Genomic DNA, 12,729 nt, shown 5'->3' with positions numbered 1-12,729 from the left:
ATAGGCAGGCCATACACACCATGGTCCACCTTTGACTCCACTATTAACTTAGGGCCCTATTCCACCGGACGATTATCATTTGCATAATCGTTTTAACAATCTCACACGACCGCTATTGCGAAAGACCTGAAAACGTTCACTCATTTCCATGGAACGATAATCGTTACTTATGATCGTAATTGCAATCGTTTTTTCTTTGCTATTTCTTCGCTATTGCGTTCGTATCTATTGCGAACGACCGAACGATGTCTTATTCAATGCGAACGTTTTGCGAACGAGCAACGATAAAAATAGGTCCAGGTCTAATAAAGCGATCAACGATTTCTCGTTCGGTTGTTAATCGTTAACTGCATTTCAACCAAATGATTATCGTTTAGATTCGAACAATTTAACGATAATCTGAACGATAATCGTCCGGTGGAATAGGGCCCTAAGTGGCAGGAGCAGCTACTGTCACTTACCGGTAAGGACCCCGCAGCGTGTCCCGATCGCATTGCCTGACTGCCAGAGACATACAGCTTACCTCTGTGTAGTCACATCTTCAGTCTTCTGATAGTCTGCCTCAGGCTATTCACTTCCTGGTATTTTACATAACATACAGTATGAGTATAGACCTAGGGGGAGATTTATCAAACATGGTGTAAAGTGAAACTGGCTCAGTTGCCCCTAGCAACCAATCAGATTCCACATTTCATTTTTCAAAGAGTCTGTGAGGAATGAAAGGTGGAATCTGATTGGTTGCTAGGGGCAACTGAGCCAGTTTCACTTTACACCATGTTTGATAAATCTCCCCCTGTATTTCTATATGTAGACCCTTAAAAATAAAATGTAGTAAGGGATCTGGAGCTTAGAACTGACACGATAAAGTATTAAGGCTGTTTACATGTCTAAATTATTATTATTACAATGTATGCGTTTCCCAATGATAACGGGTCAAAGTGAAAGCTCATGGTGCATTTACACAGGCAGATTTATCTGACAGATTTTTTAAGCCAAAGCCAGGAACAGACCATAAACAGGGAATGGGTCATAAAGGATAGACTGAGATTTCTGCTCTTTTCAAATCCATCCCTGACTTTGGCTTCCAAAATCTGTCAGATAAATCTGCCTGTGTAAACACACCATCAGAATGAAAAATTATAAAATTATCGGTTGAGATTGAGTGATTAAACATAAAAATCAGGTTGTACAATGTAAATGTTCTTGTCCGACTTTTCCTGTTGAAGTAGGCTGAAGCTTCGATCATACTTGCTTTCGAAAAATGTCAGCATATTCACCATGTTTGGATAGATGGAGACTTCCATCTGATGGCTGCTCTTTGGTCTTATTGACAATATGTGGGCCATGAATATTAAAGAGAATATGTCGCCTTATCTGACAAGCCTGTCTGAGTAAGTGATTGGTTGGATTTGCATAATATAGGGATTCTGGAGCATGGTTGTGAGATAGCTGTGTAATAATTATAAGTGTTAGTATAGGCTGTAACAAATGTATTCTCAAAGAAAGAAGGTTTCTATTCCAACACAGAAGTATTCTTTACTGTAACAGCGGTATGAACTCTGCCAGAGGTAGCTGTCATGGTGAACTCAATAAAAAGGCTTATAAGAACATAAATATACAAACAAAAAATAAAAACATAAACATATATAACATAAAATGTAAACTTATAAAACATATATAACATAAAATGTAAACATAAAATGTAAATATACCAACACAGAAATATTCTTTACTGTAAGAGTGGTATGAATTCTCTACCAGAGGAAGCTGTCATGGTGAACTCGATAAAAAAAACTTCCAAAAGGGCCTGGATGGGATTTTTTTTCATGTAAATTACAGTATATTACATGTTATAGTAATTACATTCTAATAAAGTGTTTTTGATACTGAGCCTTTTTTTAGGTTTGGTAGGAATTTTTTTTTTCTAAGGTGAGGAAATTTTGGTTATTTTTTTTTTTGTCCCTCTAAATCAGGCCTGCAATATAACTGGGTGTAACCATTCCATTGTCATACAGAGATTTTCCTACCTGCAGTGATATTGTTAGGCTGCATTCACGTGTTCCGTGAAGTTGTCAGATTTATAGCCGATTGCTTCGTATTGGGCTATTCACATGTTTAGTGTTTTCAATACATGTCACAACTTGGAACAGAAGCACGGCACGAATTCCCCATAGAAATCCATGAGATCCGTGTTTTTCACGGATGTGACATCCACGTTCATCCGTGAAAAATACGCATGTGATGTAGTCAGTGCAATTTAAAATGCTTTAAACAGTTCCGTGAAAAACACAGACAAGGATGCAAAATGGATGGTTTTACATGGATCACAGAGGTAGCCAGTGGACACTGAATGTGTGAATGCAGCCTTAGCCAGAAACACACCCCATTGACAAGGGAGTGGTAACACCCAGTTGTTAATTTCTTCATGCATTTCCAGGAATAACAACAGATGGGGGAAATAACAGAGAAGAGATGGGCCTTTTTAAGAATTTCATTTAAAGAATAGCTAATACCTAGTATTACATTATTATATGTTTTTATACATACAATTATACATCATTATTGATATTTTTGCCCAGTTGCTTCTCGCCCCCAGTGTGACGATATCCCCTACCTTCTGTGATGCCTGATTCCAAGGGGAAGGGCTATTGTCACACTGGGGGCGCCAGGCCCGCCTCTAGTGCATGGAGCCAGGCCGGTGCACAAGAAGAAAACTGCTGAGCGGGGGAACCAGGCGACGCTTTGAAAAAAGGGCTTTGACACCAGGATCTCTTCCTCCCAGGACACTGAGGAGGAAGGTATGTGTGTTGCCTTCCCCCTCGGTGCTGGTCCTGTGCTGTTAGTCAGGGTAAACTCCACTCTGGAGCACCTTTAGGGGCACTGCAACGTCATCCGTATGATGCGTCTGTGCTCCTTAATGGCGTTTACACTGACTTACAGCACTAGACCAGCACTGAGGAGGAAGGCTACACACATACCTTCCTCCTTAGTGTCCCGGGCGTTATAGAGGGCTATCAGCAGGTTAGATTCATCTAACCTGCTAATAGTTCCCCTTTAAAGCAACTTTGTACTCACAATCTGCCCCCCCAAACCGCTTGTACTGTCAGCTGCTTTTAATCCATGATCTGTCCTGGGGTCCGTTTGGCAGGTGATGCAGTTATTGTCATAAAAACAACTTTAAATTGTGCAGCTTTGTGTCAAATTGGTGTGGCCTAAAGTGTGTATCCACCCTAGGAATGCACCGCCTCTCCGTCCCTCCTCCCCTCCTCTTAATTAGGAATGCCCCCAGGCAGGATTTTTCCTATTCATCACTTGTGTGAACACTGCACAGGTGCCTTAACGATCCAACACCTGTGCAGTGTTCAGACAGGTGATGAATAGAAGAAATCCTTCTAGGGACATTCCTAATGATGGGGAGGAGGGACAGAGGGGTGTCGCAAGCCTAGGGCATGGGTATTCTAGGCCACGCCAATTTGACACAGGGCTGCAAGTTTAAAAGTTGCTTTTTAGGACAATAACTGCATTACCTGCCGAAAGGACCCCAGGGCAGACCTTGGATTAAAAGCAGCTATCTGACGGTACAAGTGGTTTGAGGGGGGGGGGGGGGGCAGATTGTGGGTACAGAGTCACTTTAAAAAATCAGTGATACTGAGAGTGAAAAAAATGTTTATCTTTGACTTAAAAAGAAAAAAAATTACCCAGACCATAAATTATATAAATGTATGAAAATGATGGGAATGGGCGTAACTTCTAGATTTTGGTTTGCTGATACTAGTCAGACTACTGCTGTCTGTAAGTGGGCTTACGTTGTATTACCGGGGGCTAATGGCGTTTTCCATATAATGGTGGTTTATTATGTAGTCATTAGCATGTTGGCATTTGCTAGGGGTAGATGACCCAAAGGTGTTCTATTATCGTGGACTTACCAAGGGGCACATCTGCAAAGGACAGCAGTCGTTTTCTCATTAACACCCGTCTATCAACAGCAAACTACATTACAGCTACAGCAGTGTTTTCCCAGTCGGTGAGATAACAAGAAATGCCACATCAATCCTTAATGTGTTCCTTCCTCGCAGATGTCCCGAGCATCTGGATAGCATTGAGATCCATATGATACAAGTAATGATAGCAACAAGCGTGATAGTGAGGCATGGCTGTGTAAATGAGACGTAAATTATAAATGTCATTTTAACTGTTTGTCTCTTGTTTTTTTTCTTTTGGCTTTATGTTTCTTCTGTATAAATTACATGCAGTATTGCCAATCTGATTTTTTTTTTCCCAGACAACTGATCTAAAAATTTCTATACAGCCTATATTTCTCACAGTAAGATTGGTATATCGAAATGAATCAGCATGTCTATTGCTCAGAAAAGTAATATTACTCCATAAGTAAACTATTTAATGATAAATCTGGTTACATGCTAAGTTCACTCCAAAAAATAGGAATTCATGTTAAAGAGGACCTGTCACCCCCGTGCCGGGGTGACAGGCTCCCGACCCCCCACTAAAGCACCTTATACGTACCTGATTGCGCCGGGTCCCGCTTCTTGAGACGGTCGGGTGACAGAGATTTCAGCGACCGAAGCCTGGCGCGCGCTCTCTTGAGATGAGTCCAACTCTCATAGAGAATGACTGGTGAGTCCGACGCTCCTTCATTCTCTATGAGCGTTGGACTCATCTCAGGAGCGCGCACGATCAGGTACGTATAAGGTGCTCTAGCGGGGGGTCGGGAGCCTGTCACCCCGGCAAGGGGGGTGACAGGTTCCCTCTAAGGCTGCTTTCAAGGCTCATATTGGTACCCTCCGTATCGGTACCTCCGTATCGGTCCCCAGATTCTGTGTTATAAATAGACCCATGGGTACTGCACGTGACCTGTGGCTCTATTCATTCCTATGCAGGTGCCAGAAGGATCCGGGTAAGCTGGAAGAGCGCACTACTTTGTTCTCTCCAGCACATCCATAGGAATGATGAGAGCCGTCAGAAAAGTGCTTTCTCTGCCCTCTCTGGCACCCCCATAGGAATAAATAGAGCCGTGGCTCTCTTCATAACACAGAAGCCAGGTGGCTGATACAGAGATCAACAGGGGGTTCGGTGGCCGGTCCCCCCCCCCCCCCCCCCCATGATCTCTCACTTGTCCGTTAGGGGACAAGGGGACAAGTTAATTTTTCTTGGACTAGCCGTTTGAATCAGCAGCTATTTTTACAATTTACTTCCAACAATAAGGCCATTTGGTATTTAGTAACAGCAAAATAAGAGACCTAATGGAGGAAGTGGTGTCAGTTGTCCCTCTGCTTTGTACAGATTGGCCTAGTAAAGATAATGCTCATTGACCATACACAGCCCTGTACGTGCCTCCTGTACACGTCTCCTGTACACGTCTCCTGTACACGCCCCATGTGCAAGCCCCCCTGTACACACCTCCTACATGCCCCCTTGTACACATTGGCACACACCAGCCAGGTGTGGATCCGGAGCACTGAAGAGTGCCAACAATCGGTGAGCTGATTATCTTTCTTTCACTTGTGTACACACCTCCTGTACATGCCCCCTGTACACACCCATGTACACGCCCCCTTTACACACCTCCTGTACACCCCCCCTGTACACACCCATGTACACGCCCCCTTTACACACCTCCTGTACACCCCCCCTGTACACCCCCATGTACACGCCCCCTTTACACACCTCCTGTACATGCCCCCTGTACCCGTCCCCTGTAAACTTACCGATCTAAGGGTCTGCCATCTCATAGTAAAATGCAGTGATGATTTCCATGCTAATATTTTCTGTTTAGTTTGGCTTATTTGGCTGTATACGAGCCTCGGTAGTGGTAGTTTTTGTTTCTGTTGTCTGAAAGCTGGCTTTATACAGTACATTTGGCTTCATTATACTAGCATTAAAGCATCATTTATGGGTTTGTGAAGCATCTTTGTTCTCATCTGAAAGCCTGGCTTTTAGTGCTTATTTGATCTCGGTTATTACAATCAAGTAACAACCTTTAGTTTTACTTAGTAATATAGTTGCTTTTATGAGGTAGCTGTCTACTGTATCACTGTACCATAGACTGTTTAAGTACCGAGATCGTTCCTTTCAATGTCAGGGCACAGCAGTGTGAAAATTAAATTAGCTCTCAATACAAAAACATTTACGCATACAATATTCCGTTATTAGGAGCTAAGTGTTACTGCAGGAGCGTTCAGGACCTGCACTGGTGATTTGTTCCTTGTGGGACTGACCAAACCTAATGAAACATGATGCATATTGTTAATAAAAAAAAAAAAAGAGCCCACAACGTTTTCCTTATTATTATTATTTTTTTTATAATAATTATTATTATTATTATTATTGATCTTTTCAATAATTGGTGGACTTTATAGCAGGCAGTGGCATGTATATTGGAGAGGGGGCCACATAGTAAAGACTGGTATGATGTAGAACAATTTTAACCAAAGGGCAATATGTATAATTCTGTGCGTTGTTCCGCCAGTCATTTTTTTTCTATGTAACTTTCACAAATTTCCTGCACTTATTATGCAATTGTTTGGGTTTTTCTTTTCTTGTTTTTTTTAATGTCCTGACTGTTTGTAGTTTCAAAAAAGAAAAAACTTTAATAAAAAACGATCTGATTTAAAAAAAAAGATTGGTATAAATGGTAATGTACTGCATACCAGTAATGTTGCAGTGCTCAGTTATGGGACTGAGAGATTGAAGTGGTGGATTGACGTGGTGGGATGTTCAGAGATTACACAATATTCAATTTAGCATCAAAATCAACTTGAGGCTATGTTGACACTACGGATGAGACCGGCCATTCCGTGACTCCGGCCGGGTCACGGAACGGCTGGTCTCAGCCCGGATCATCACGGCCGGTACTTAAGTACTGGCCGGATGATCTTTCCTCCGTGGAGCTCTGATGCGGGCGCATCAGCACGCGCCCGCATCAGAGCTTCCCATAGCCCACAGTGAAGCAAGCGGCCGGAGCTGCTCGCTTCACTGTGTGAACTTCCAGGTCCTTCTGCGGGCGGAATTCATTGAAACTACCCACAGCTCTATTCAAAACAAAGGAGGCGGGGGAGATTGCCCAGGGGTGGGTGGGGGTACAGAGGTTGGTCCCCCTGCGATCTCGTACTTGTCCCCTAAACAGTTTGTACCCTATGGGAGTGTAACTGCTGGTAATATCTTCAAATTTTTATAACATGCTATTATTTTCCCTTTAACATTAAAGGAGAAGTCCGGCAATTTAAAAAAATTGTCAGCTGGCAGAGGCAGGGGGGACATGACAAACAATCATTAGTTACCTCAACCCGTTCCCGCAAAGCACTTTGTCACAAGCCCCGAGACCCTTGCTGGAAGGTATTTACCACCGAGTTCTGTTGACGCCAGGACTCTGGGGAAAATGTCTGACCCAGCTGATAAATTGCCCAGTCAGCCAATCAATGACTGCAGCAGTGTCCCGCCCGATTCGCCGACTGGCTGAGCAGGCAGTCTATCAACGTCAGCTTTGAAGGAGATCCCGGAGCCCGGAGATCCCGGAGCCCAGAGTGGCAATGCAGCGCTGCAAAGGCACAGGGAGAGGCAGGTAATGATTTTGTATTATGTACCCCCCTGCCCCGTCATTTGAGGGTTTTTTTTTTTAAATTGATGGATTTCTCCTTTAATTATTGTCATGATATAAAATAAAAGCTTAGTGTAAAGCAACAAGGCAAAGCTGCAGGAAATATCCTTTAATCCACCAAGAACTTTATATGTTTCTTAATTTAAACAGAACCTAATCTTCATACATTATTACTGAGGAAATCTCCCTTCCTGTAGAACAGGTGTTGTTCTGCATATCCCATGACTGCTTATACTTCACTGACAACTGTTCTTATTCCATGTGTCCTCACAACTATTTAACACACACACTTGTAAATGTTTTACAGGCGGGTATCAGAATTATAAAGGACTTAAAGGGGTTGTGTCACAAAGAGAACTAGGTCTATAGTGATGCATTATGTTGAATGAAACATACTTTAAATGTACAAGCATTTCTTAAAATGTATTGTTTATGATATATAGAGTCACTAATCCCCCTGTGTGCTGCTTTGTTTGATAACCTGTTGCCCTTGGTTAAGGCCCACCAGGCTTCCACTATATTGAGTCACTCATGCTCAGTTTAAAGGGGGTTATCCAGCGCTACAAAAACATGACCACCTGGGACAACACCACTCGTTTCCAGTTCAGGAGTGGTTTGCAATTAAGCTCCATTCACTTAAATGGAATTGAGTTACAAAATCCCACCCAAACTGGACACGAGTGGTGCTGTCTCTGGAAGAAGGTGAAAAAAAAGTAGAGCCCGTGGAGCCTCATTTAAGAGTCTCGAAACACAGCACTAGCTAGATATCCCTCCGGGAAGGGCCCAGTCAAGGTGTGGCTCCTGTACGGAGACCACCACAACCACCATATTAAGTGGCCCTATAAGTCAATGTAATGACAAGGGAAAAACCAAGACCAGATATCCATCCACACACAGCTGTTTCAGGGTGTTGCCCCTCATCAGTGTGGAGCAGGATTTTGGCTAGGTGGGAGCAATGCCTAGTAGAGCCATAAGAGAAACAGATCACTGATCCCAGTGAGACCAGCCAAACGATAACACTGCCGGCTGCTAGTGAAAGCGCTCAATGCAGTGAAATCCTAGGAGTTTTGCCCCCTGGTAAACATGAATATGCAAAAGAAGAGCCTGTGGAGCCTTATTAAAGAGTCTCGAAACACAGCACTAGCCAGATATACCTCCGGGAAGGACTTAGCCAAGGGGTGGCTCCTGTAGGGAAACCACCAAAACCACCATATTGAGTGGCCCTATAAGTCAATGTAATGACAAGGGGAAAACCAAGGCCAGATATTCATCCACAGACAGCTGTTTTGGGGTGTTGCCCCTCATCAGTGTGGAGTAGGATTCTGGCTAGGTGGGAGCAATGCCTAGTAGAGCCATAAGAAAAAAAGATTGTTGATCTCACGGAGACCAGTCAAACGATAACATTGCCGGCTGCTAGTGAAAGCGCTCAATGCAGCGAAATCCTAGGTTAGGACAAAGAAATCCATTAGTGGAGAAGAAGGTAACCGACCAGTATAGTTGCAAAAAAGTGCCGTATTTTTTTGCTGCTGCAGTGATTTCCTATGGACGTTGGAGTTATCTCTTCTTATTTATTGAGCGCGGAGACTGTTCTCCACAGCAGGAGCGGGTAAGTATCGCGGTCCCTATTGGGGGGGTCGGATGGGCTCTGCCCCGGGTGCTGGGGTGGCAGGTTCCCTTTAATGAAAAAAAAAAAAAAACATTTTGCCTAGCATGCATGCTTGGCTGGGCTGTATATAATTTTTTTTTAAGCATTGAAGAAAAATTTTGGAAATATAGAACTATATAACTATGGGTATTTACATGTGTTTGTTCAAATCATCTACTATTCTTTCAGTAAAATAAATGTTATTTAACTGAAGGAATAGTAGATCCTTGGAACAAACGTTAAGCAGATGTGGTTGGTAAATCTACAGTAACTGAATTTACACATGCCAAAAAAAAACATATCTATACTATGATAAACTACTAGGGGAAATTATATTTTATGTTTCTATGAGAATTACCTCCTAGCATTCCAATGGATGCAGTGCATGTCAGAAATCAAAGAAATCCCCAGCATATGCTTGAACTATGGGGATTTTTTAGCATGCCCTTACATCTGCAAAGATTGTTTCCCTTCATTTTTACAATGTTTGTATAGGGTTATATATAACCTCATTTACCTGCCTTGTAATTACCTGCATATTTGTGGTACAGAATTCTCATAGAAGCACACCATACACTATGTGTGAACATGACCTAAGAATTCAGCATAATCAGTCAATGTATGGAACTCATAGATGTTGTTTGTTCATTGCTAACAGTTGTGGTTGGATGTAACAATGAGATCTCTTAAGAGTGACATGTTTCGGGGGAGACACTGTGAATATGTGGATAAATTAGTGACAAAATGTGGAACTTCAGCGAACGAATGTGGAATTACAGTGAACGATTAACGATCATTTTAGGTTCAGATCAAAGATCAACGACATACGAACGATTTTTCAATCGTTGCCAGCAATTACACAGAACGATTACCGTTTAAATTCGAACGATATAACGATTTTTCGCACTATAATCGTATCGTATAATAGGGCCCTTAGAGTAAGATGTTGAGTGGATACATCTGGGATTATTACATGCCCTCATACTTTCGGCATTGTCTTCCCATTATACAGGTGGGATCCAGTTTACCTTGGAGCGCTGCTTGTCATTGAATATCGGGTTTAGCAGATGAAGGGTTAATTACTGACCAGAAGGAAATCTTCCCTTTCTACAGTTTGCAATCTTCACAAACTACATTTCTTATCGGAGAACATTATGTGGTGTAACCTGCCCTTTTAAGATAATGCTTTCTTTCCTATATACGAGCATTGGCAAAGAGGGTTTTTGTTACTTTTGTCTATTTTGCAGAAAGCAGACTTAATACATTTCATTTTATAATACTAATATTCCAAACAGTATTTATGGGTCTGTGAAGCAGCCTTTGTTCTCTGCTGAAAGCCTGGCTGATAGGTATCTAGGATAAATGCATTCTGCTATAAAGTTTCATAGTACTTGAAGCCTGGAATCGTCAAGTACATGCTGATTATATATTACCCATACATGTGCACTTCAAGAGCTTCGTACTCTAAATGCCAGCTATTGCACAAAAGAATAATATGCCCTTCCAGACAAATATACTGGGGAAGTACAAAGTTAAATGGATTTGTATGTCATCTTTGGAAAACTTTTTAGGCTTTGCTCAATATAACTTTAATTTTAAAAAAGGAATCCTTTTATTCTTTAATGTTTTGCTCTAATTTCTTGGTTGTCAGTGTTTTCATCCATTTCAGCACTAGAGATGAGCGAACCAGCCGAGGTTCGGCTTCTGATTCCCGCTGTCTGCCTGCTCTGTGGAGATGTTGGATACAACTATGAGGACCGCCTGGAAAACTGGGATACAACCATAGCCATAGGCTGTATCCCAGTTTTCTAGGCGGTCCCCAGGCTGTATACACCCTTTCCACAGAGCAGGCAGACAGCGGGAATCAGAAGTCGATAGTTCAGGTTCATACGAACCCGAACTTCGGCTGGTTCGCTCATCCCTATTCAGCAGCACCCTTACTTGGTCTGCCTATCCATAAATTCCTCTAGCAACCAGATCATCTGGCCAAATATAGGAAGTGTTAGGAACAGTTATAATACCGGTTGTGAGCGGAGCTCCAAGTCATTGGGGCAATCTCCAGGAGCTCCATACCAGGCGGTGTTATAACTATGATTCCTCTTAAAGAAAATTTGTCACTAGATTTATGCTGCCTTAAATGAGGACAGCAAAAACTAGTGACAGAAATGCTGAACAGATCAGTGTATTACTTGTGTAATTCTGTTCAGCCTTTCTCCTAATATGCAGGAGAATAGGATTCTCGACACACCCTTCACCCCGCCCTCCAGCCGCTGATTGACAGCTGACTGCCTGTACACAGCATGGATAGATACTGCGAATCAGCAGCTGGTGGGGTTTTTTCTTGTCTGTTTTTTTTTCTTCTCATGAACATTTAAGACTACTGAGCTCATGCATATAATGGAGAGGACTACTTATTGTCCATGTTATTCAGGAGGATATCTCTGGATCAGCTGCACAGAACAATGTGAGTGATACATCATTCTGTTCAGCTTCCCTGTCACTAGTTAATGCTACCCTGAGATAGGGCAACTTAAGCCTACTGAGAGAGTCTCTCTAAATACTGCAGTGTGAATCATGTATCATTGTACAAAAGGAATCGGTCACTGTTTTATATTGTATCGCCATATTGTAATTATTATAACGTTTACATCTTCTCTCTCTTTTCAAAGCTGTGTGAGGGTTAGTTTTTTATTTCTAGCTGTTTTTATTGGTATAATTTTGGGGTAGATATGACTTTTTTTTTATCACACTTTTACCTTTTTAGTTGGGGGGGGGGTGTTAAAAGCAGCAATTTGGCAAAGCAGCTTTCGGGTATACTGGGGTTGAAGGGATGGGATCGGAAATATCTTGGATCACAGCTGCTGTCAACAGGTTTTAGCTCCTTAGCTCTTGAGCCGACTCCATACTAAGTCCCTACATCATACGGTAATATTATGTTAAAAAAGGAGGGTAAAAGAAGACAAAGCTTTGAAATTTATGATAAAAGTAAATATAAAAGTAAACACACTTGTTGGCACTGTTTACCAGGCGGGGGTTTCTACTAATGCAAGAAAAAGTCATCTCTATTAGAGAACACAGGTTCTAATTCCTCCCTGATCCCTTTCATTTCTGTCTGACATAGGGTAAGGAGTGGGGCTAAGCCGAGGAGGGGGCTTTTGCTACCACTTTTTCAGATTTTTTTTTTAATTAATTCAAAAATAAGAACAAAAGAGAAGTATATTAAAGAAGGGATTGGTAATTCTTTTCTCTATATATGATCTACATTGTTTCTTTCAAAGAAAGATTGTCAAAAGCATTATGACTTAGCACAAGAATATTAAGAGACTATCGGGGAAGAGAGAAGAATAGTCTTATATTTCTTCTCTCTTTGCCCAGTAATGCCTTCTGTACCACACAAGGGCTCAGCTGAGACGCTCCTTTTATAGCAGGGCAATTATTGATCTACACTGAATTAGCGGTAGACACATTC

The 12,729-nt window shown here is 42.0% G+C and overlaps 1 protein-coding gene and 1 long non-coding RNA gene across 3 annotated transcripts in view; one reads left to right on the top strand and one right to left on the bottom strand.

Moving 5' to 3' along the window:
• The window catches only part of LOC138787404 (uncharacterized), a 46,114-nt gene extending 45,497 nt beyond the window's left edge, over window positions 1-617 (bottom strand). Inside the window, exon 1 of the long non-coding RNA XR_011362369.1 lies at window positions 524-617. This is a non-coding gene — a long non-coding RNA (uncharacterized lncRNA). The remainder of the gene's footprint in view (window positions 1-523) is intronic.
• The window catches only part of EPB41L4A (erythrocyte membrane protein band 4.1 like 4A), a 181,297-nt gene that overhangs the window by 30,731 nt on the left and 137,837 nt on the right, over window positions 1-12,729 (top strand). The window lies entirely within an intron of this gene.

Source organism: Dendropsophus ebraccatus, chromosome 3 (genome assembly GCF_027789765.1).
Source record: "Dendropsophus ebraccatus isolate aDenEbr1 chromosome 3, aDenEbr1.pat, whole genome shotgun sequence".
Lineage (NCBI taxonomy): Eukaryota > Metazoa > Chordata > Amphibia > Anura > Hylidae > Dendropsophus > Dendropsophus ebraccatus.
This window is presented reverse-complemented; position numbering and strand designations above follow the sequence as displayed.